Source organism: Artemia sp. Qi Xiang Cuo, chromosome 12 (genome assembly GCF_049724085.1).
Source record: "Artemia sp. Qi Xiang Cuo chromosome 12, ASM4972408v1, whole genome shotgun sequence".
NCBI classification, from domain to species: domain Eukaryota; kingdom Metazoa; phylum Arthropoda; class Branchiopoda; order Anostraca; family Artemiidae; genus Artemia; species Artemia sp. Qi Xiang Cuo.
Genome location: NC_142805.1, coordinates 26,620,883 through 26,622,062, shown reverse-complemented (window position 1 = coordinate 26,622,062; position 1,180 = coordinate 26,620,883). Strand labels below are relative to the sequence as shown.

At 30.9% G+C, this 1,180-nt stretch overlaps 1 non-coding gene across 1 annotated transcript; it reads right to left on the bottom strand.

Annotated features, from left to right (window-relative positions):
* Positions 1-312: 312 nt before the first annotated feature.
* On the bottom strand, positions 313-504 carry LOC148945943 (U2 spliceosomal RNA). Its single transcript, XR_016142674.1, has one exon. It is a non-coding gene; the product is annotated as a U2 spliceosomal RNA (small nuclear RNA).
* Between the last annotated feature and the right edge of the window lie 676 nt (positions 505-1,180).

The following is a 1,180-nucleotide window of genomic DNA, read 5'->3' as shown; positions in this document are numbered from 1 at the left end:
ACAATCATTTCAACAATTCTGTTCGAATCTTGGTTCAATTTAAATTACAGCAATTAATAGTTGCCTACTATTTTCGAAAAAGGTGCATGGAGACTTCAATCCAGGTTTGGGATTTTAATTTAATAATGGCGAATGGATATTGGCTGTTTCACCATTGAAATTTCTTATATTATGAACAAAATTTCGTGTTTTCAGATGAAAAAAAAATTATTTTCAATAAATTCAAGGGAACTACACGTGTAGTTGCTTTTTAATTTGAGAGACGCATTATGAGTCATTGATTAGGGTTCATGGACTTTGATTTCCCCTCTAAAGGGGTGCGCCGATCCCGAAAGTACTACAATACCAGGGCAACGTGTATAGCGAGTTTATCAAGTCCCAGCATCCCTTCGGTTTCCAATAATCAGTCTATTAGTTTGAGCCCCAGGTAGGGATCGTATCGAACATTAAGCTGACTAGGACAGATGCTTTAAACTAATTCTAGGCAAAAGGTTGAGAAGTAACAGTTAAATAAGGATTGTCCAATGCCATATAAGAACACAAGTAAGAAAATTTGTCACAAATTTAATTAAGGTTGCATTACACAAATGACTTTGAAATAACTTATCAATTTGTCTTTAGATTTTTATAAACAGCATAAACATTTCACATAATATCAAAGTTTTTCTCGAAATTTTAATGATAAACAGAAAATTTGCCAATCAAGACTTGGAAAAAATTCTCATTCAAAAAGCCAAATTGAGATAAAGATAAAAAAAAAAACAAAAGAAAATTGAACAATTTGAAAATTGTGTATTTTGATTTAGCTCAACTTTCCATTGAACACGTCCTGATAATTCCAACACAGTACCCTTAGCCGTTCCTGAGGCATAGCTCTTTTGACAAAACTGAAAGCTTGAAATGTCTCTTGTTTAGTTTAAAATCCTCGTGAAAAATACCCTGAAGCTCTGTATTAACTTCTAATTTTAATTTTAAATATTTATATTAAAATTTTCTTTAACGTTACAGGTTGGCAAAGCCACTAACATCTTAAAGTAGAAAAAACATTTTCATAAAAATAAAATTGCATCGATTTGTGACATCAGCAGTAAATTTTATTTTCAAGGATTTTATATTTGTTGTAAATAAAATAAAAATAAAGAATTATTCAAGCCTCCAAACGATTTCTCCGGCATTGATT